Here is a 24,357-nt window from a genome sequence, read left to right on the forward strand (position 1 = left end):
AAAAATTAATGGTGGAATAAAAACAATCCCCGTTTGACCGCTAGGTTTTATGGGTATTATGACACCGCCACTGTGGGGCTGTATGGAAGAATCCCAACTGTAGACCAATCACCGATGAAAGGGCGTCGACTTCGGCGACCTACTTCGGCTAGCCTCCTAAAAAATATTGTGTACCCGAAATGTCCAAAAGAATGAACAAAAAAAACGTCACAAAATGTCATCCGAATATATGCACTCTTCCAAACTATGGTAAAGTTGGCGGGAAAAAAACCCATCTTAGTGTGAAAGGGATATAACAGGTAAACACAGTATAGGCCTAGAGTCAGTCAATGACTTTGGACAGTATAGTCATCTAACAGGCCTGTATGACTGTGGGTTATAAAGAAGATTGCTGAATGCTTTCATAGTGCTGCAACATACCAATACATCCGGCCTATCAGGTCTCTCCAAGGCAACAGGTTAACATTCTGATCTCACAATCTGAACACATCAGAGAGAGAGAGAGAGAGAGAGAGAGAGAGAGGCTATGTGCACACTGCTCACAAAATGAGGTGGAAACTGCTGCACTTCCTAACCTCCTGCACATTTTTCACTCAGATAACACAAATACAGAAAGAATTCGAAAACAAACCCAATTTTGATTAACTTCCATATCTATTGGGTGAAATATCACAGTGTGCCATGACAGCAGCGAGATGTGTGACCTGTTGCCACAAGAAAAGGGCAACCAGTGAAGAACAAACACCACTGTAAATACAACCCATATGTATGTTCATTTATTTTTACTTGTGTACTATTTGCACATAATATGACATTTGTAATGTCTTTAATCTTTTGGAACTTTTGTGAGTGTAATGTTTACTGTTCACTTGTTTTGTTTATTATCTATTTAATTTGCTTTGGCAATGTTACATATGTTACCCATGCCAACCAAGCCCTTCAATTGAATTGAAATTTAAATTGAATTGAGAGGGAGAGATTATCTTCCACATCAGCCTAGGTGCAGCAATTTAATCTCAACTGAGGTTTTTAACATTGTATTTTGTCTCTTTTACTCATGTTGCCTCCATTTCTCTATTCATTCTCATCCCGTGTCTTCGTGTGTCTTCTCATCCTTTTCTCTCCATCTCTCTCCCTCAACTATGTCATATGTTTCTTCCTTCCTCTGTCCCCTTGCATGTAGTTACTCAGTGGGATGATTGTGTTCATTAGAAACAAATAACCTGTTGCTGTTTTAATCGTCGTCATCGCTGTTTTGTAGAATTCATCTGCCATTTACAGTACAGTACATTTACAGGCATGGTTGATAAACAGCTTAGACTGTTGCATTGGGGTGAGGCCAAATCACACATACTCATACACCTGACATTCACAGACATTATTATCAAGCAGTTCTCATATCCACCTTATCCCTGCCTCATCTCTTTGCCTCTGTTCCGGCTTGTCTCTGTTTGATTTCTAATCTATTGCAAGGAATGATCTTTAACTCAGAGCATCTTTCTCAGAGGTTATGAAGGACTTTAAATAGCACGGTAGCCAATGATGATATCCGTATATTTGGTACACTATTCACCAGTCTGAAAGATGGGGGTGAGTGAAAGAAAAAGAGGAACAGGGTTATGGGGACACAAATCCAGGGAGTTAGAAGGGAAAGTTGATGGATGTCAGAGGAAGCATTGCATCTTTTTGATGGGAGGTGACAAGCGAGGACTGTGTGAGTTATGAGCTATTAGAAATATGTAGATGTGACAGGCGGACCCACGAGGCTGATGGGACGTCTCTTGTTGGTTGGTTAGCCATGAGCCATAAATAAATAAACACCTCAATGAATGAGTGAAGGAAATATCCGAGGAGACGTGGCCCTTGATTTGAGAATGAAAAACAACCTCAAATAGTGGTATTATTTTGGGTTCCTCCCCTTGTATGTATTGTTTCCGGAGTCTGTAGACGAGACATTGACTTGACAGTGCCGTTGTTTAGTGGAATGCCCTGATGTCATGGTGATAAGTAGCCAATCAGACAGCTGCTCCTCTGTGTGCATCTTTGACCTCACATGTCTCCTTCTCTGATGGTCTGAGGTCTCAGGAGTAGTGAAAGTTTTTCAAGGAGAGCCTTGGAATATAAATATACAAAGTCAAAAACACATTTTGGGTCTCAACAAGGTGAGGACTAATGCTAAGTCTTGGTAATCATTATCTAATATATATTTTTTTAAATTTTCAACATTTAATCAGTGCCTCTAAGTGTTCATTTAACAAATATAAAGATCAGATTTTTCTGTTAACATCCATAATTTGTAATCATAATACCATTTTATTGTCCACTTGGAATATGGAATATACATCCTTATTTAGAGTCAGAATCAGCTTTAGCCCCCTTAGGTTATGTCTTTAATGTACTGTATATCCTCCAGCATGGGTATACTCTATATTAAACACTACACTATGTACAGTAAACTTTAACAGTTTCCTTTTATCAATCACATCCAGCAGAAACACCTGTTCACAATGAGGCAGATTTAGAGACACAGTATATTTTCCATTTAATTAGTTTGTCTCCTGCTTGAAATTCCTTCTGACGAGCAGACACCTTACCTTTCATCTAAGGAGCTACAGTACATCCAAATGAGAAAGCAAAACGATTACTACATACCAGCCTTCTGGATACAGAGGCAGGCTTCAAAGTGAATTTGCTTATGTGGTAGTTACAGTGCCTTGCAAAAGTATTCATCTACCTTGGTGTTTTTCCTATTTTGTTGCATTACAACCTGTAATTTAAATGGATTTTTATTTGAATTTCATGTTATGTACATACACAAAATAGTCCAAATTTGTGAAGTGAAATTTAAAAAATAACTTGTTTCAAAAAATTATAAAAAATACTAAATGGAAAGGTGTGGCATGCATATATATATTCACCCCCTTTTGCTATGAACCCCCTAAATTAAGATCTGGTGCAACCAATTACCTTCAGAAGTTACATAATTAGTTAAATACTTAAATATCCATTTAAATTACTTAGTCCTCCTGTGTGCAATTTAAATTACTTAGTCCTCCTGTGTGCAATCTAAGTGTCACATGATCTGGCACATGGTCTCAGTATATCTACACCTGTTCTGAAATGCCCCAGAGTCTGCAACACCACTAAGCAAGGGGCACCACCAAGCAAGCGGCACTATGAAAGACCAAGGAGCTCTTCAAACAGGTCAGGGACAAAGTTGTGGAGAAGTACAGATCAGGGTTGGGTTATAAAAAAAATATCCGAAACTTTGAACATCCCACGGAGCACCATTAAATCCATTATAAAAAGAGTTAAAGAAGGGCCACTCACCAAAACTCACGGACCAGGCAAGGAGGGCATTAATCGGAGAGGCAACAAAGAGACCAAAGATAACCCGGAAGGAGCTGCAAAGCTCCACAGTGGAGATTGGAGTATCTGTCCATAGGACCACTTTAAGCCGTACACTCCACAGAGCTGGGCTTTACGGAATAGTGGCCATAAAAAAGCCATTGCTTAAAGAAAAAAATAAGCAAACACGTTTGGTGTTCGCCAAAAGGCATGTGGGAGATTCTCCAAACATATGGAAGAAGGCACTCTCGTCAGATGAGACTAAAATTGAACTTGTTTGCCATCAAGCACAACGCTATGTCTGGCGCAAACCCAACACCTCTCATCATCCTGAGAACACCATCCCCACAGTGAAGTATGTTGGTGGCAGCATCATGCTGTGGGGATGTTTTTAATCGGCAGGAACTGGGAAACTGGTCAGAGTTGAAGGAATGATGGTTGGCGTTAAATACAGGGAAATTCTTGAGGGAAACCTGTTTCAGTCTTCCAGATATTTGAGACTGGGGCGGAGGTTCACCTTCCAGCAGGACAACGACCCTAAGCATACTGCTAAAGCAACACTCGGGTGGTTAAAGGGGAAACATTCAAATGTCTTGGAATGGCCCAGTCAAAGCCCCGACCTCAATCCAATTGAGACTCTGTGGTATGACTTAAAGATTACTGTACAACAGCAGAACCCATCCAACGTAAAGGAGCTGGAGCAGTTTTGCCTGGACGAATGGGGAAAAATCCCAGTGGCTAGATGTGCCAAGCTTATAGAGACATACCCCAAGAGACTAGCAGCTGTAATTGCTTCAAAAGGTGGCTCTATAAAGTATTGACTTTGGGGGGGTGAATAGTTATGCACGCTCACGTTTTCAGTTTTTTTTGTCTTATTTCTTGTTTGTTTCAAAATAAAAAATATTTTGCATCTTCAAAGTGGTAGGCATGTTGTGTAAATCCAATTATACAAACCCCCCCCAAAAAATCTATTTTAATTCCAGGTTGTAAGGCAACAAAATAGGAAAAATGCCAAGGCGGGTGAATTTCACAAGCCACTGTACATATGAATATTAATCCATGCTTCATTGCAAACAATCAAAGGTTTAGCTGTATGATTGTGGGGAACAATGAGGAAGACTCATTAGCAATTGGAAACGACAGAACAATGAGGGGAATGCATTGATGGTTGGTTCATGCAAGGTTTTTCTGGGGTTTTGATTCCTAAATGTAACATGATTCACTCAAATAAGCCGTCCTCAGATCTCTTGATGATTGTCAGAAACTTTGTGGGTATATTATTAATTGATGTTTTCATTAATGTTTCTGTAATGTTGGCCATGCTTAAGCATTGATAATAGTTAGACTTCTTTGAGTAAGTTTGAAGGGCGCAAGGTAAGGGGAGAAAGGTACTGTATCTCCAGCATTTTGGGTCACCCCTATCAATTCTAGACTCTGTCCAAGCGAGTGCATATGATTCATAGTTTCATGATTACTCTATGTCGAAAAAGTTCATTTTTTCCCATTTTGGTCCAAAAATCCATTTCGAGTTAATTTGATGTTATAGCGAGTTCCATTCTTGTTCCTAATTATGTCTCTGTCCTGTGATAAGCAGTCTTATTAAGACATTGGTTTCTCTGTGTGCTCGCAGTTATTTGAGGAGATTTCTCTGGCTCGCTCTGTTCACCCTCTCTTTTGAAGCTGGGATTTTTTGATAAGTCCTCTGAATGGGGTCAAGATAAAACTCATCTTTGGCTGTTGCTGAAAATTAACCACTTTCACATGTGGAAATAGCATGTTGGGCAATGTGGGCAATGTGGGCAATGCCATTCCTCCACAACGTGTTAGATAGATGCCTTACTGAAAAGGATTTGATGAAGTGTTAATGGTTAGCTTTTAGTGCACGGGTGCATTTTTGTTGTTCTCTCTCTGTCAGTCTTTCTCTAATCTGTCTTTTGCAGTTTCCTCCAACTGTTCTGTTCCCCACAGAACTTTCACAATCTCTGTTTTTACCCATCCATCTGCAAAGTAGGAGATAGACACCCACAAACCTCTGTGCACCCCCGCGTGTTCACTCGCACACACACAGGACACACACATGCACAAACAATAGGGCTGTCGCGGTGACCATGTTACCTCCACGCCGACAGTCATGAGTCATGACGGCAGTCAAATTCCACGTGACTGTGGAGTCACGGTAATCTCCTTTAATGCACTCTGGACATGCTTTGGTAGTACCCAACTCGCTAACGACCGTCAGGTCGCTAATGGCCTGGTACTCAGAGCTCTATTGTCCCTATAACCACTCTGACATCAATGCAAATGAAATCGAAAATCACAGCAAACACTTATCATCAAAACAGTATCATGCTTTTAAAGCTCGCCGTCAGGCTACGTTGTTTGATCTCACTGTGATGATACATTTTTTGAAAGAAGTTCAACAACAGGTTGAAACTGAGTGGATGTTGTTTCAAAACCGAACACAACGAAAAAGACAGGTGAAGATTAATTACTGCAGTGGGCTAAATCATGGTCACACAGAGTGATTTTTAGTAGTCAAACAAATCTACTTTGAAACAAAGTATACACCTCACACACATGATTATGGGCTTCCCAAATGAAGAACACCTGTGCCATGTCAGATATAGAGTTCGAATGTATTCTATTTTGAGTATGCATTTCATTATTACACTTTTTATATGAACTCAGCAAAAAAAGGTCCCTTTTTCAGGACCCTGTCTTTCAAAGATAATTTGTAAAAATCGAAATAGCTTCAACGGATCTTCATTGTAAAGGGTTTAAACGCTGTTTCCCGTGCTTGTTCAATGACCCATAAACAATTCATGAACATGCACCCGGGCAAAGGTCGTTCAGACACTAACAGCTTACAGATGGTAGGCAAAACTTGAAATAGATAAGATTCCGGCGTACACTGTGGATTACTGGACTTCATGGAGTAAAAAAGTATTCATTTTAATAATGGAGCATTTCCTTAATTCAAACGGACGGAGAGAGGGAGAATACTATGGTATCGCATCACTTCTCAGCCGTCGTCGAAATAGATTCCCCATCCGTTCAGCCTGAAAATTCCTGATAATCTTTGGGCACCATAAGCATCATTTTTGATAATCGCAAACCACTGGCAGAATTGGGGTAAATCTCAGGCAGGTAGAACAGTGAAAGATAACTCATTTTCGCGCTTCTTTGTAGTTAGCACAGTCAGACAGAACACCACTCGGGAATGATGACAAACATTAGAGAAAACTATTTCCCAAAAATTGCCTAGAGAAGTTCTGAGATTACTGTGTATTGGTCATTCGAAGTAACATTGGACATGCCCACAAACTTGGTAAATGGCAATCTACCTAGCAGGGTGGTATCTGGATTCTGGACTTTGTGGTTCACTATGAGCAGACAAATAAACAGGAAGTCAAAACTCCACTTGTTCTAGCTTGTGGTAAGGATAATGTTAATGACAAAAATGTAATGTTGTTAATATAGTAATGACTATATGCTGTGGCAGAGCCAGGGTGAAATTCCCCTTTAAACAAATTGTAGTAATGGCCTTTGAGTCTAGACTGAATTATTATTCATACTGGATGGACTGGTTATCTGATGCTTCTCTCCAAACGTTCTATCCATGAGTCTTGGAGAGAAAGTAGCCTATAGGCAGGCCTAGGCGATGCTGTTGGTTCACTGATTGAGCAGGACGCCTGACGTAGTTAGCGTACAATTATGGTGAATTTGTATTTGATTTTGAATAGCCTAGTAATAGGGATTGTCAACAGTCAACAGTTTAATGAAATAGGCTTCATTGTGAAAACATGTTACTATCGATGTTCCCGAACAGATCTAACTTGGTTTCCCAAATTAAGCACTGGGTAGCTGCAGGAACATAATTGGAGAGCCCATGGCATACAAAGTGTGGTTTGGATAATGTATATATTTTTTGTTGTTGTTGGTACTTGTACCCCCTTTTCTCCCCAATTGGTAGTTACAGTCTTGTCCCATCGCTGCAACTCCCCTACGGACTCGGGAGAGAGCCATGCGTCCTCCGAAACATGACCCCGCCAATCCGCACTGCTTCTTGACACACTGCTCGCTTAACCCGGAAGCCAGCCGCCCCAATATGTCAGAGAAAACACTGTTCAGCTGGCAACCAGAGTCAGCTTGCAGGCACCAATTTCCAATTGTGCGCCGCCTCATGTGTCTCCCTGTCACGGCCGGCTGTGACACAGCATGGGATCTAACCCGGGTCTGTAGTGACGCCTCAAGCACTGTGATGCAGTGCCTTAGACCGCTGTGCCACTCTGGAGGCCCGTGGCATAGAAAGTTTGGGCGGAATATCACCTGTGGCGCAGCGAAAGGCTGCGTGCTCCTCAAACGGTGGTTGATGCATTGTGTGAAATAAGTGTTCTCATAAGCCCAGACATTTATGCATGCCGCTAAAAAGAGGAGGATCCCAGCCCTGCTACTATATTTATTTCCCAGCTGGTAATATTAAGCATTGCACCACTATAAAACCGTTAGTAGTTTGCCCGGCTGGCTTGATTGAAAAACGAACAGCAGGGAAACGACCTCCATTTGCTATTTGAGTGCATATGGATGACATGTCTTCTTTCCCCTGTCCCTGTTCCAGCCCATTTGATAATGAGCCGTTCTAAATCAAAACTGCACGCCAAGACATAAAAATGTTATCCACGAGTTCTTCTGACTCTGGGAAAGTAGATAAAGGGCCTCATTCCCAAAATCACAAAGTATCCCTTCAAAATTGTATTTTATAAAGCGGTCGATATGTTTATCCATTTGAGCCTATCCAAAGAAGATTTTGTTCAGCTGAGACGCTTTTCTTTGATGTGTAAATTATCAGACAGTTTGTTTTACTTTTTGAAAACATTCAAATTAGTGCAATTCATTTCTGGGCCTAAGGTACATAAGGGACAATGTAGGTACGGTGTGCATTGTATACAACACCGCTTCCAGCTGCCCCCTAGCGACGATTCTAAATAATTATACAGCTATTCAAATCCTCCTGCTGTAGGATTATTTTCCTCCTGCAACGAAAGGGGTCAAATTAAAATCCGACATCTGTAGGTGATTGTGAGGATGGAGAAAGACATTCTGTCTCATCCAATTGATCCCCGGCCAAAGACCAGTGTGGATGTCGATGAAAAAGTCCCCATGCTCCTGTCCTCATTAAAAGCTTGGTGTTGCTTCATATGGCCCTGGATACAAAAAAAAAACTGAATCCCCCTTTAGCCTTTAACCTCAACTTTCATACGTTCTTTCTTCTTCACTTTATTTAACCAGCTTTGGTCAATCGAGGACCAACTGACCTGGATTTACAGTGAAAGGTCAAATAAAAAGTGCAAAAAATTACTTGGTTAAGTGCAGAGAAGTCGCTGGCAGAAAAGAGGCATATTGTACTGTAAGTAAGCCTTCAGTGATCAATTAAAATCTGAAGTAATCTGTAAAAAAGAATCTGAAAAAAGGCCAAGGTTTGTGGTTTTGTAACCTTCTACTCTCGCACCTCTGTACTCAAGCTTCTTTCTATAGTTTCTTCTCTGTTCTTTGTTCTGACTATGCAGTGTAGTGCACCACAATGGGTAGCAGCAGAAACAAACAACAGAATGTGGAGGTATTCCACCTTATCTCCCTGGTGGCCTGTACAGCAGCACAGAATCGTTTGAAGAAGCCTTGGGGCAAGAGTTGTTTAAGTCACACGGCTCAGCGTAATCTGATCCACCTCCCTTGACTTCGCCAAGCACTTCCATTATGTTCAAATAAAGTCCAGCGGATATCTCATTCCGTCTCATTCCATCTCTATCCATATTGTTCCATCTCTCCACATCTGCTCCACTGAGACGAGACTGAAGAGAAGTGCGCAAAAAAAAATATATATATATATTATTAAGACTAGCAGAAGTTTTTGGGACACTGTCAGACTCTCTCTCTCTTCCTTCCTTCCTCTCTCTCTCGCTCTCTCTCTCTCTCTCGCTCGCTCTGTGTCTTGGCCTTTCACGCCTGTGGTGAGATGAGCCTGTCATAGGAGACACTGCTGGGATGGTGACAGCACTGAGTTCCCCGCAACTTTTCTTCCATTTCATCTTCTCTGTCCTCTCCGTTTCCTTCAGTGGCATGTGCCATGGAGTTGCTGCCAAATGGTGTGAAACTCGTAAATGGATCCATGCACCGGTGATGATTGATCAGCAAATTGACTGGGAGTCGAAGGAGCTGCAGACGAGAGACTCTGGGGTGGGGTGGGGTGGGGGGTTATTCTGTTCTTTAGGCTACAGTGTGAGACATGACTGTCACTGTGAATAGAAAGGGTGTTCCTGCAGTCCAGTGGGAAGACGTGCACCCCACGGTGTCAGGTCTTGGTGATGGCTCATTCCGGCTCTTTTCAGTGAGCAGCCTCATTCGGCTCAGCTCACCAAAAAGAGCCGTCTCTTTTGGCTCCCAAACGGCTCTTTAAGAAAAACATGTTTTGTATTTTTTCAAGTCAAACAGTTTGCGATAGTTTGACTATGATTGGTGTTAAAACAATTCTAATAAAATTATTAAATGAAATCCTACTCTACCTTAACCACAATGTATTTAAAAAATCTATTGGTTTGTTATGAAAAAGGATGCTATTAAACATTTGCATTTAAAGTATAACTTTTTAATGTATATGAACAAAGTGCACATATCTAACCATTCAAAATGAATACAATCTGAAAAGCATAATAGAATATTGCACCATATCAAAGAAAAATAAATAACAATTTGCAAAACTGCAGTATCCCACAAATTGAAATAAATGTAAAAAAGAAGGATCTTATTACACATGTGCATTTAAAGTATAACTTTTTGAAATAAATGAAAGTGAGTGAAAACCTTCCATCAGCAAGGGCATTGAAGATGAAACGTGGCTGGGTCTTTCAGCATGACAATGATCCCAAACACACCGCCCGGGCAACGAAGGAGTGGCTTCGTAAGAAGCATTTCAAGGTCCTGGAGTGGCCTAGCCAGTCTCCAGATCTCAACCCCATAGAAAACCTTTGGAGGGAGTTGAAAGTCCGTGTTGCCCAGCAACAGCCCCAAAACATCACTGCTCTAGAGGAGATCTGCATGGAGGAATGGGCCAAAATACCAGTAACAGTGTGTGAAAACCTTGTGAAGACTTACAGAAAACATTTGACCTCTGTCATTGCCAACAAAGGGTATATAACAAAGTATTGAGATAAACTTTTGTTATTGACCAAATACTTATTTTCCACCATAATTTGCAAATAAATTCATAAAAAATCCTACAATGTGATTTTCTGGATTTTTTTTCCTCATTTTGTCTGTCATAGTTGAAGTGTACCTATGATGAACATTACAGGCCTCTCTCATCTTTTTAAGTGGGAGAACTTGCACAATTGGTGGCTGACTAAATACTTTTTTGCCCCACTGTATAAAATGTTGAATTCCAGTCTTGTTTAGGCCTCAGCTTAGGCATCCCCACCTGGCGTTGTGTAGACTTTAGTTTTTCAGCACCTACTGTGCTCCTGTGGGAGTTTTCCATGGCTGCTTTCACTTTGTCCACAGTGGGCTTCATCACCTTCAAAGCATCTCTTACAATCAGGTTGATTGTGTGGGCAAGACATGGATGATGGGTCCATTTTTACATTTTCATGGCTTTGGTTAAGTTAGCTACATTGTCGCTAACACAACAGACCACTTTTCCATCTGCTTGCCATTCTCTGGCCACTCTCAACAGTTCCTCTGCCAAGTTCTCTGAGGCGTGTCTGTCGCTGAACTCAAAGCAGTCCAGAAGACAGCTAGACATCGAAAAATCTTCAATGAAGTGACATGTAGCCGACATGTAAGAAGTGGTTACCCTTGATGTCCAGCAGTCAGTGGTAAGGCAAACTGCAGTAGCTTTTTGGTCTCTTTCCCGCACTGAAGCCTGTGTGCTCTCGTACAGTTGTGGAATACGTGATTTTGAAAGGGTTTTCCTGCTTGGAATTGTGTACAATGGATTTAGACTATTGCTATAATTTCTAAAACCTCTGTCCTCCACGGTCGAAAATGGCTGGACATCGGTGGCAATCATTTTAGCCAATGCAATAACAATGCGGCCTTGTTTTGCTACAGACATAAGCTTTGGCATAAACTGGTCCATAGAAGACTGCGTTGCTGTGGGTCGCGGAGTAGGCCTACTTGACTGAGTGGATACATCTCCACGTGTGGAGGTGCTGGCTCCACCACTATCACTAGCAGGCCCGCTAGTTTCTCGAAGCTCCGCTATATCTAGCTTTACAGTTGGGTGCACAGTTCGCATATGGAGGTGTAGGGTGTGAGTAGAACCAGCTTTATATGAGATTTTGTTTTGGCAAATTCTACACTGTGCTCTAACATTGTCTACATTATTAAAATGCATCCAAATGCTACTGTGCATCTGACTCTTTTTCCAGCTGTTGTTTTCACAGCTGTCCTTCCTCTCTCTCCTCGGCTGCTAAGTGTGTGACTGTGAGTGAGTTGGCTCGGCCCTCCCTCACGCATCTTTGGTTGATTGGTTGACACTGCGTGTCTGATTGACAGGAACAACAGGTGAGGCTGTTAGTCTGAGCAGACAGTCAGAACAAATGTGTGTGCGCTTGAGCATTTAGGCCGATATTATTTTATTTCTTTTTTCGTTCTTTGAATTAGTTAATTCTATTAATTTAAATATTTTGATTATTCATATCTTTATTTTTTTTATTTTTTTTTATTGATTTGGCTCTTCTGATATGCGAGCCGGCTACCAACGTTCACCTAACGTTGGTAGCCGACTCGTTCTTAGACTCGTTCTTAGAGCCGACTCGTTCGCGAACAACCCATCACTATCAGTTCTCAATGTGTGCATCACACACTTGATTAAATACACCCACTGCTGCTCAAATCCACAATATTAGATTTAAGGATTGCACTTTAAACCCCAAATGTCTTGTTGGATGACTTTTCAATTTAGGAGTATAAACAATGGCATTTTCTACTTTTACTGTTGTGTGCCAGAGGTTGTTGTCTTGTTGTTACCAGTCTCATCTTTACACCTTTAAGCGTGTACACCCCCTACTCCAGTACATATCCTATAGGCCAGGCAGGAACGCAGTGTATCTGGGCTTGTTGATACTGATACTCATTCTTGAGTTTCTCTCTATCAGTGAGAAAAAAAAGAGAAAGAACAAAATAGAGAAAGATCCTATCTATCCAGTTTGATCCAGCTCGTCTGCTCTCTAATTGGGAGTGAGGGCATTAACGATGTATAGACAGACGCATACCCGATGAATCTCACTTTGCATTTTCACAGGAGTGAGGCATGGGAATGGGGGATATCTCTCCTATTCGACGTAGATACAAATGGATAAAACAGATATAACAGGTGCACTTAGACAAGAGCTTTATTTACCAGAAGCGTCCTCTCACTACCCATGTCGCCCTTTACACCTGTACCCATTTACAGGTTGTGAATGGCACTAATAAGCGCCTAAATTGGACCATTGTGGCTGTACAGCAACAGGCTACACATGACGTCAGAGCTCTGGCTCTGCGCCTGACAGTGCTATATGGGTTTTGACTGACAGCCGTTATGAACTTGAACACTCGCTCGCAACAATACGTTTTCCTCATCCCTCCCGGCAATTGGGCAACTTTTTTGCAATTTTTTTGTTGTCTGGGTGAGGGAAATGCTGTAAATCAAGATGACTCGATGTATTTTCAAAGATGAGAAGTTGAGGATTATAATAAATACCGCTTTGATGTCTTACAAGCGAGCCAAATCACAAAACTCATGTCATATACAGTGTCAACATTTATGACCATTATGTTTGAGGTTAAATGACAAGGTGACATGGCGTCATACCCCTGGTTGTTCTGAACAGAATGAGTCTATGTTTTTTATTGTGAAGAAAATCCGCCGGGCACACACACCTGAATGCACGCATGAGTCCTTTCTATGCTCACCAAAATGACGATCTGTTTCTCTGAATTGCCATGTGAAGTCTATTTTATAGATCGTATGTGATGTGATCGTATTTTATAACTTAGCTAGTCGTGTTAGCGAAAAGAACAAGCTTTTTGTTTTGCAATTGATAATGGACAATTCTTTGGGATTGCGTAAAACAACGACAGTATTTGTGTGAGGGTGGGGATGCAGGGCTGCGTTCCAAACGAAACAACTACAAGTGTGCTTGCTCCAGTTCCTCAACGGCACAGCGAGGAGATCTTCAAAAAGTACCTTATGGTTGAAGACTCTACTTTGTGTCATAAAAGTGCATTGCAATTGCTTAGGATCTGTGCACACTTGGATAGGTCTGTTGCCACTTGGAGACACCAGTTAGAGTTCTCAAACCTTTGTCATTATTTTGTTTTATATTGCACCTAACCTACATTTTCCAGGAATAGTCTTATCATATTACTGCCTGTATCCAGACTGTTTTCAGATTTTGTTATCAACAAATGCGGCAAAGTACAGTTCATGTAAAATGCACATACAATCCACAGTGTAATGTCTGGATGTAGTCTCCTGTTATCTCCAAACGGTTCCCTTTCAATTGCTAGCATGGTTATGCATATGCTTTTCATATTTCTTCTGGAAGAAACATTTCCATTTATCCAATTCCCATGAGTGTAAAGGGTTACATTTCAGGGTGGTAATATCTTACTCACAATCCATTTAAGCTAAGCTGTAATGATAAGGGCTTACCTGTCAGTCTTTGCTGGCTGGCACCAGAGAGGTTATTTAGCGTAAGGAAAATGAATACTGATTTAAATGTATTAACCTTTACATTAACAAGCCGGTTGTGCTCAGATTCCGATGCCTCTCATGATATGACTTCTCAAAGCATCCGTCAAAGATGATACACGGCTTGAATGACTAAAGATAGGTCAGTTTCCTAATTGGAAATTGACGAGAACATTTGTCCTTATTCCCTGATGTTTCACTTCCCTTTGCTCTTTCCTCTGGGGTGTTGGTTGGCCTTAGAAAAGCCCCTTTCGTATCTTATTTGATTGTGTCACGCCTGCTCCCGCTCCCCCAGCATTACGCACTCCCTGCCACCATCAGTACGCACACCTGCCTTCCCCCGTCACGCGCATCAGCAATTATTGGACTCACCTGGACTCAATCACTTGTTTACTACCTCCCCTATATTTGTCAGTTCCCCCGGCTCTGTTCCCCACTGCTGCATTAATGTTTGTTTGTCGTTGTTACCCGTGTGCTGACGCTGGTCCTGTCTTGTTACCTGTCTGTTTTAAATGCATTAAATGTTCAACTCCCCGTACCTGCTTTCCGTCTCCAGCGGCGGTCCTTTCAGATTGCCTGTGTACTTGAGTAACTGATTGGTTGATAGACTAACCTCACACAGTACCCTCGTCTTTGACCTATAACCTCTCTTTCACCTACATGTGTTGGCCTCGGCCAGAGAGGAAGAGGCGAAGCGAGAGAGTTTACACCACCCTAAATGTGTCCATGTTAAGCAGATCCTATCAACCAAGTGAGGAGTTTTTGTATTGGGGGCAATGAGAGGGTGTCCAATTTAGTCAAGATACAAATTATTTTGAAGCTTGTAGAAGTTTCGCACTCCGTATGTTGTTACTGATATAAGTGTGAATCGGATTTGTACCTGTTGAAATTCAAGACAGTCTATGCATATTCATGAGGCTAGCATCTCGCTCTCCATGAAATACTCAAAAAAGTATTCAAATAACTTGATGTATCCTCCAATCCAAAGAAAAGGAATCGACGGGAGCTTGACAGCCCGCCATTCTGCTCTGTGTACAACAAATCGCATTGTTAGCGCGGAGACACAAGCACCTCGTCATTGTATCCAGTATGCTGACTCAGTCAGCCCCTGCATTTCCTGTTTAACCCCTCCTTCCTGTTTTACAGCCCTCCTTCATGTCCACTGCCTGGGACCTTCAGGAGAGAGGCCAGGATGGAGGGCCTGGTAGAGGGCACTCAGAGAGTTCTCAGGTTATCACCCTCTTGCTCCTGAGAGAGACAATGAGAGGAGGATGAGGGGGAAATGCAAACTTGTTATGTATTTGAGGTTTAAAAGGCTTCTAATTTGAAATTCAAGTTTTCAGACTTGATTTGCCCTAACTGAAAATGTATCAACAAAAATGTCCATTAATTATAATCCACACAATAATTCATATTCCCTGTTACTGCAAGATTATTGTCCTGCTGTGAGAAACTGGTTAAATTAAAATCCTACATCTGTAGAGTCTTACAGAGAGCTGTACATTCTAAACCCGATCTCCTTGCACTTTCATGTTCTCTTGGGCCATGTGTACTTAGTAAGTACTGATTCATTCAAAATGATGGGATTTTGCTACCTGAAGATTACACTAACCAATGTCTCATACATTCCACCATCAGTTCCCCAAAAGTATTAAAATGCTCGGTTATAAGTGACATTGAAATGCCCAAGTTGCCTGTCACAGCGAAACACAACCTCCCCACATCCCTTAACCACATTGCATCGGGGACCACATTCACTAATCACTAATCATCCTCACAGGATTGCCCACACTTTTGTCACTGAATGCCTTGAATGGTTCTATCTAATCTGCCTAGGCCTGGCACCAGGATGACATGCCTGAGGGGGCATTTTAAATCCATGGGGGGGGGGGGGGGGCACAACTAGTATTCCTTTACAGAACTAATAACACAAGGTAGATTGGTCCTACTAATGTCGTACTAAATGTATCTGAAATGTAGCCGTGCACATCAACAGCCGTCACTTTACATAGTGTAACATATGCCGGGGCATGTGTATCTGAAATGCAGCTGTAGTTGCCGTAGGCATCTACACAATTTGCGCCTACCAACACGCACAGATCAGCTCGTCAGGGTAAGCACCTCTAGCTTACAAAGATTGATACAGGCTTCACAGCTTAAACTTCCTACGTGTGATCTATAGGCTCCATTCCTGTTGAATTTGTGACACTAAGCAATGAGAGTAACCCGAGATACCACTTTTCCAGGTGTGCAGTTTTTTTCTGTGGGGAAGAGTTTCAGAAAAGCAAACTACAATAAATCAATCTAAGTGCATATTCTATAGTCATAGCTGATGTGACATTTCCTACGTTTGAATCTGCTGCTAGTAAGAGTAAATGCTCATTCTAAGAGTAACACACACACACACACACACACACACACACACGCTATAGCAAGATAGAAGGGAGGAGGCAAAAAGTAGCCTATGTGTCGTTTTTATAACATTGCCATCACTTTTACAGTAGCCTATCACACAATGACCGTGTAATACAAATGAATGATGAGAGTGAAAGTTGACCTTCTTTTAGTAGGCTACACACGGTGTTGGTCCTACATACAACATGTATGTGTTGTTGCCATGCTATGTTGTTTTCTTAGGTCTCTCTTTATGTCGTGTTGTGTGGTGTTTCTCTTGTTGTGATGTGTGTTTTGTCCTATATTTTTTTTTTAAACACATTTTTAACCCCAGCCCCCGTTCCCGCAGGAGGCCTTTTGCCTTTTGGTAGGCTGCCATTGTAAGTATGAATTTGTTCTTAACTGACTTGCCTAGTTAAATAAAGGTTAAATCAAATAAATGTACAAAAATGTAGGCCTGTCTGAAATGCAGCCATATGCACTGAGTGTACAAAACATTAGGAACAGCTTCTTCATATTGAGTGGTACCCTCTTTCGCCTCTTAGAACAGCCTCAATTCTAAACGGGTTGGACTTAACAAGGTGTTGAAGGGGTTCCACATGGATGCTGGCCTATTTTGACTCCAATGCTTCCCACCATTTTGTCAAGTTGGCTGCATTACCTTTGGGTGGTGGACTATTCTTGATGCACACAGAAAACTGTTGAGTGTAAAAAAAAAACGAAACAGAAGCATTGCAATTCTTGGCACACTCAAACCGTTGCGCCTGACACCTACTACCATACTCCGTTCGAAGACATTTCAATATTTTGTCTTGCCCCATTCTCCCTCTGAATGGCACACATAAACAATCCATGTCTCAATTGTCTCAAGGCTTAAAAATCCTTCTTTAACCCGTCTCCTCCCCTTCATCTACACTGATTGAAGTTAATTTAACAGGTGACACCAGTAAGGGATCATAGCTTTAACCTGGATTCATTCACCTGGTCTGTCATGTCATGGAAATAACAGGTGTCCCCAAGGTTTTGTACACTCAGTGTAACACAACAATTGTAATTTGCAACCAAGAAGCACGTGATGTTGAAGAGAAGCCCCACGAAGACTGTGTACCTGTGGATGTATTTCAAGGCCTACCTTCAAACACAGTGCCTCTTTCTTTGACATCATGGGAAAATCAAAATAAATAAATTGTAGACCTCCACTTTCAGGTCCCTCTCAAATGCCAGCTGGACAAGCTGAGCTTTTCCTTGATGTAACATGCTCCGCCTGTGTTCACTGAATACGTTCTTCAGGGTGGAGAAGGAATTTTTCGCACGTTGCTGTAGATGTCCCAAATGTTCATCGATGTTTCCGTGCCAACAGCACAGTCAGCACTGCTGACAACGACCCGCCATATCTTTCAAGAACACGGTGTGGGGTCCATTTGTTTTTTCTGGCTGTGGATGCGATTTCCCTTTGCGAGCCACAATGAACTCCACTTCCGCTGGTTCAGTTTCGGTTAGATTCAACAGATCGTCAGGTGCTAGGGGAACAGAGGTGCAGGCGCATGTTGTGATGTTATCCTTTTGCTGCTGGTTCTAGGCCCTGGCTCAATCTTGTTGGTCAGTTGGCACCGTGGGGGATGGGGGGGGGTTATTACATTTGCTGCTAGGCTCCTCAACCTCGGACCAGCAGGCTGCTCAGCAAGCTCGGTATCGCTCTCGACTGGTGGTCCTCAGTTTGTTTTGCTCTTGGCAGTGCCCAGCCAGCGATAATTATTCAGCTCGCCGCTACCAACATGTATTGAAGCTAGTAGCTATTAGCTATACTATTATTAGCTGGAATTGTCTGCAAAAGTGAACATTCCCCATTCTTTACCACTCTTGGATCGGAATCTATACATACAACACATCCAACATCCACCCCCTCTCCTCCCTCTCTCTCCCTCTCTCTTCCTCTACCTCCCACCAACAATAGTGTCTGCTGTGTAGCCCTCCCTGCGCTGCTCCTGGCTAAGGACAGCAATTTGTAAGCTTTTGTTTAATCACCTGAGAGAGAAAAGGGAAGGGAAAACAGGCAACAACAAAAACAAAGCAAGCGGGAGAATAAAAGAGGAAGGGAGGGAGGGAGAAAGGGGCATGGGTAGCTGATTAGAGGTGTGCAGAACTGAGGGGATCGTATGCCGCGAGGCCCAACAGGGGGCCCTTTACCCTGCCCCTGAAAGGCCCTGTCTGAGCATTAAACACCATTATTATATTAAACAATTCAACCGACAAACGCAGCCTCTCTCTCTCCATCCATTCATCCATACATCCTTCTCTCTCGCGCGCTTTTTCTCGTTTAAGCCATCATTCCTATTCACAAAGCACAAGTCGTTCCTGTTGGGCTTATTAGAAACAGCTAGCGATCTCCACAGGTTAGGAAATTATATAAATCATGTTCACATTACGGATGTCAACGATTCAATACCTGGGCATTTATATAAATGTACATACATAGTATGTTCAGATAAGTTGTTATTCATAATTTAAGGGATTTCTTTCTTTAGTAGGAATATTTGATATACTTTTTTTCACTTTGGAAATGTGGGGTAGGTTGTGTAGATCTGTCTGAAAAAAATCTATTTCAATCCCTTTTTAGATAAAATTGTAAGGCAACAAAATGTGGAGACTGTGCAAATGGTGTGTTGACTTTCATTAGCAACTGTAACCTCGAATAGATTCCACATAAAGTTGTTTTAACAGAGTTCGGAAAAGATGTAATCCGGCAATCCACAGCAATCTTGAGGAATATACTGGGTCGCAATGATCGTTTGTAGATGATCATGAGCGTGCAATATGAGCGGAAATGGGTGGTTTACGGTGAGTGCACTGTAATGCTATGTGGTTTAGCTCTTCACACTGGGATTTGTATGTTGGCTTTATGTGGCTGTGTGCTCTATCATCAACAAGACATCTGCTGTCATCCAGTCTGCGCTGCTCCCCATAATCACTGTGTTTCCTTTCTACGGTACCTCTCTCTGGGCCACCTCGATAAGGAGCAGGAAAAATGTACTGTCATATTTATTCATGACCAGCCTTTCAATTCCACACATTCTCCCCATCTTCAACGCATATGGTTCTGCATGTACCCACCGCCAGGCTCCGCCAAGACAAAAACAGATTGATATTGAATGAGTTCCCTGTTATTCTATCTCAGAAATAACAATATCATCATCACCATTATTATTATTTTTGCCTTGGTCTGTCGGAGTTGGCTGAGAGTGGTGATGAATAGCCAGTTTCTTTTTTCACCTGCCAGATAAAGCATATGAGGGGCCACTCCATGGAGAGACAGACATTTTCTTTACACCGCAGGAGAGGAGAGAGGAGAGAGAATAGGGAAAGGAGAAGAGAGAGTTGGGAGGAGTGGGAAAGGATAAAAGGGAGAGGGAGGAAGGCTGAGGCAGAATAGGGAGAGGGAGAGGAGAGGCTGAAAAGGAGGGAGAGGAAAGGAGATACACAGGAAAAGAGAGGAGATGGAAGAGGAGTGGGAGGAAGGAGAGAAAGGTGAAGGAAGAGGTGGAGAGAGTGGAGGCAGAGAAGAGAACAGAGAGGTGTTTTGTGTGGTGCAAGTATGGGAATGGAGACATGCCGAGTGGCTTTGTCTAAGCTGAAAGGTAGAGCATAATAAATGGTGTTTCAGGTTGACGCAAATCATTCTCCCTCTCCGTAGGTGTTCGCAGCATTGAGATGTTTACATGTGTGTGTGTGTGTGTGTGTGTGTGTGTGTGTGTGTGTGTGTGTGTGTGTGTGTGTGTGTGTGTGTGTGTGTGTGTGTGTGTGTGTGTGTGTGTGTGTGTGTGTGTGTGTGTGTGTGTGTGTGTGTGTGCGTTTCACATACATGTATCCTAATGATATTAAAAGCAGAAGCAGTCCAGGGCCCAGATTCACAAAACCTTCTGTAAGAAGAAATGTATTCTTAACTGCCATTTTTTCCTTAACTAAGCAAAGTTGCTATTGTCCATTCGTACATTTTCAGAGTTTTTCGATCTCGGAATATTCAGAGCACACACTGGACGCTCTGGCTGAGGAGTGGGGTTGATCCGAGCGTTCTGACCTCACAATAGCAGTCAAGCACCCAAGCTAACTGGCTAACGTTGGCTAGCTTGCTAGCTACTTCCAGACACAAATGAGAGAACAGCTCACTCTGACCATTTTACTCACCCTATCAGAGCTGGTTATGCTGTTTTTATGTTACCCAGAGCGTTGGTGACTGCGACTGTGCTGCTGGCAGCAATTTAATTATGCTTTTTTTTGCCAACGTTTCCTGAATCTGCAGGTAGCTAACCAACCAGGTTCAATGTTACCTAGTTAACATTAGGCTATAACTAGCAATGCATATGGCTCTGAGATACGAATAATATTACTACACAGATCATACACATAACATTAGCTAACTAGCCAGCCAGCTAACGTTAGCTAGTTAGCTAACAGTACACTTTAACTCAAAATGAAAACCACTTTCTGACAAAGTTAGAAAAGTGTCATATCTGAAAATGTAGACTCTCTTACCTGTATACATGGATGGACACTTCTCCCTCTCTGTCATGGTTGCCATGGTTGCCTTTAGTTTGAAGTTGTAACCCGGAGACAGGTGTTTTATACAACATCCTTCTGTGTGCTTTCTTTTTGACTGCATATTTGCAATCAAATGCAATAATCTTCTCCATCTCCTTAGCAATCATACTCTAATTCCACTGATTTCAAAATTCGATCCTCCAGAAAGTGGAGAGCAACAAAAAGCTGCATTACAAAAGGATTACCTACACATACTGACCAGCTCATACGCTAGACAGAAGTATGCTACATGGCAGAACAATCCGAACTCATCTCTCGGCAAGTCCAACCCAGTCATTTTCTCAGCCAATCGTGTCTAGCGGGAAGGTTGCTGCCTTTTTCCGTGGCTAAACTAACTAGGCCCGTAATTTAACAATTTTATTTGTATTTACAGATGGCATACAAGTTTGTTATTAAGGCACATGAAAGTTCACATGTTCCAAAAAAATGCATTTTTTTTTTATTTATTTTACGTTCAAATGGCACTCCTGTGAAGTAGAGACGCGCAACATACGCCTAGTTTCCTGAAACGAGTCACAAATACCCATTTGACGGCCATTGAAAATACATATTTTCCAGACGTTGATATCAGGTTCATTTTCTGTTATGAATGAAAGTTGGACAGATCATTTACAGACGTCTATTTTTTTCCAGATCAAGACTGGACTAAATCTGAATCTGAAAAAAAGGGCCGGTCCGGACAGGACAAAAAAAAGATCCCATAGACTTGGACCGTGAGGTGTAGCCTACAGTGTCAGCCTGCAATATAATTTTATCAATGCCCATTCATGTGCTTGGCCTACTGTATTGTCACGACTTCGATCGAGGCAGGCTCTCCTTCCCGTTCGGGTGGCGCTCGGTGGTCATCGTCACCGACCTATTAGCTGCCACTGATCCTTTTCTCCCCCTCCCTATGTGTTTATTGGGTGCACCTGTTTTGTATTAGGGTTAATTAGTGGGGCTTATTAGTCAGCCGACCCGCACGTTTCTTTGTGCGGGATTGTTTGTTAGTAAGAGTGGTGTTTGTTTCGTTCTTCGTGTTTACTGGACTGTGTTTGTTTCCCCCGTATCTGGGGTTGTTTGAGGAGTACACCCAGTGTGTTAGTAGGGTGGCCTAGTTTCTCCGTGTTCATTATTAAAGAACATTTGTTATTGCACCTGCTGTTTCCTGCGCTTGACTTCGCACTCCGACACCCAGGCCTTACATGTATGTACAGCGGTTCCTCTTTTAAAAGCTGCGAGCTTGCACCGCTGGACTTAGAGGTACCCAGCGTCATGGCTTCATTGCTTCAGACCATCACAAGGGAGAGTTAGAGCACTCATTAGGCATTTGGGTCCCAAGGTTTTTACATGACCAATCATATCGAGTGGTTTCAATGACGAATTTTGACGCGAGCCACCCTTGCCTTGTGGCGTTCTTCAACAAAGATGGCTGACAAAACATTACGGTGGAACCAGATGTAAGTTGTTATAATGTCATAACGAGTCATGCAAAAAAATTACAATTGAGAGGAATATGTTAGTTAATGTAGAGACAAACGTTTGTGCATATTTCTTTGTCCAAAAATTAATTTATGAAAATTGCTATTTAGCAAATTATCTGACTATCTAACATTAGCCTGCTAGCTAGTGTTAAGAGAATGATTTTGTAATTTGTGTTGTTTAATGTTTTAGGGACTCCTGAGAAAACCAGCAAACCAGTCTGTCGTCTTGTGAAACAGTGGATGTAAAGAATCTAGCTAGCTAAAGCATTTACTGCAAATGTAATATACAGATGTCTAAGCTTGCCTTGCAATACAGCTGAAGTAACATAGCTAGCTAACTATTTACTTGCTTATTGTGTAGTGGAGGATAAAAAGAACTGTATGCCTATGGATGTGTAGCTAGCTACGGTATGTAGCCGATCTGTATATGGACCCTAAAACGTTAGGTTCTGAACTAATATTCAGACCAATCTATGAACCTCAGCTATCGTAGTTGTTGTATGAACTTCAAGTCTGAATGGCATTAATGAAGCCTATGGATAGAGTAGAATATAATAACTTTATTGTGCCAAAGATGCAAGTCCTATATACACTTGTACTGTAGTTATTCCCACGCATGAAATTCCCACATTGTAGCCTGTACATTGAATATATTCACTGATGCTTAGAATTCCATTGCTGTGACACACCGCCCCAGACCATGACGGATCCTCCACCTACAAATCGATCCCGCTCCAGAGTACAGGCCTCGGTGTAACGCTCATTCCTTCGACGATAAACGCTAATCCGACCATCACCCCTGGTGAGACAAAACAGCGACTTGTCAGTGATGAGCACTTTTTGCCAGTCCTGTCTGGCCAGTGATGTCTGGTGAGGACCTGCCTTACAGGCCTACAAGCCGTCAGTCCATCCTCACTCAGCCTATTGCGGACAGTCTGAGCACTGATGGAGGGATTGTGCATTCCTGGTGTAACTCGGGCAGTTATTGTTGCCATCCTGTAGCTGTCCCACAGGTGTGATGTTCGGATGTACCGATCCTGTGCAGCTGTTACAGGTGGCAGCTGTTACACGTGGTCTGCCAGTGCGAGGACGATCAGCTGTCCGTCCTGTCTTCCTGTAGCACTGTCTTAGGCATCTCACAGCACAAGGCTGTTCAGGGTTTCAGGCTTGTTTCTTCCAAAACAAGGAATAATTTTTAGTTTTGGTACTGGGAGTCACAGTTTGAAATCAGTATGTGGGCGCGCGACAAAGAGGACGCGTACTTGCTAATTTTACTTTTCTATTGAACATACTACTTTTCGTATGAAATATTATAGTTGAATTACATTTTAGGGTACCTGAGGATTAAATAGAAACTTAGTTTGTCTTGTTTTTTTATTTGTTTTATTTTTTATTTTATCCCATTTTCTCCCCAATTTCCGTGGTATCCAATCGCTAGTAATTACTATCTTGTCTCATCGCTACAACTCCCGTACGGGCTCGGCAGAGACGAAGGTCGAAAGCCATGCGTCCTCCGAAGCACAACCCAACCAAGCCGCACTGCTTCTTAACACAGCGCGCCTCCAACCCGGAAGCCAGCCGCACCAATGTGTCGGAGGAAACACCGTGTACCTGGCCCCCTTGGTTAGCGCGCACTGCGCCCGGCCAGCCACAGGAGTCGCTGGAGCGCGATGAGACAAGGATATCCCTACCGGCCAAACCCTCCCTAACCCGGACGACGCTATGCCAATTGTGCTTCGCCCCACGGACCTCCCGGTCGCGGCCAGCTGCGACAGAGCCTGGGCGCGAACCCAAAGACTCTGGTGGCGCAGCTAGACCACTGCC

The sequence above is a fragment of the Salvelinus fontinalis genome, chromosome 31, assembly GCF_029448725.1.
Source record: "Salvelinus fontinalis isolate EN_2023a chromosome 31, ASM2944872v1, whole genome shotgun sequence".
Classification (NCBI taxonomy): Eukaryota; Metazoa; Chordata; class Actinopteri; order Salmoniformes; family Salmonidae; genus Salvelinus; species Salvelinus fontinalis.